Below are 407 nucleotides of genomic sequence, written 5' to 3'. Positions count from 1 at the left end.
GTCATTACCATTAAATCTCATTCCATTTACTTAGCATGAAAATCAGCTTAAGGCTCCAGATTACGCTGATGCCTTGAATACTCACTGTTAATGGATCAAAACTAACAAAACAGATAGCAATAAAAATCAAAATTAGGACTGATGTCACAGTCTCTAGTTTAAAAAAAAAAGTAAAAATGTAAATAAAAACAATAAATTATATACTTTTTTTCCTACTTGGAAGTTGTAATCATAGTTGAAAAGTTATTTGTATATAGTATGTGTGATTGTAAATAAAATTGTAAAATGTATATAATGCCTATTCCACTTGTTCTCCATTAACCTAACTTTCAATTGTTTTAAATCTGCCACTGCAACCGCTTGTTTCTTTATTCTAGAAGAAACTGTATACGATAAAAGACAAGCAT

Source organism: Penaeus monodon, chromosome 19, assembly GCF_015228065.2.
Source record: "Penaeus monodon isolate SGIC_2016 chromosome 19, NSTDA_Pmon_1, whole genome shotgun sequence".
NCBI lineage: Eukaryota > Metazoa > Arthropoda > Malacostraca > Decapoda > Penaeidae > Penaeus > Penaeus monodon.
Note: the sequence above shows the minus strand (reverse complement) of the source record.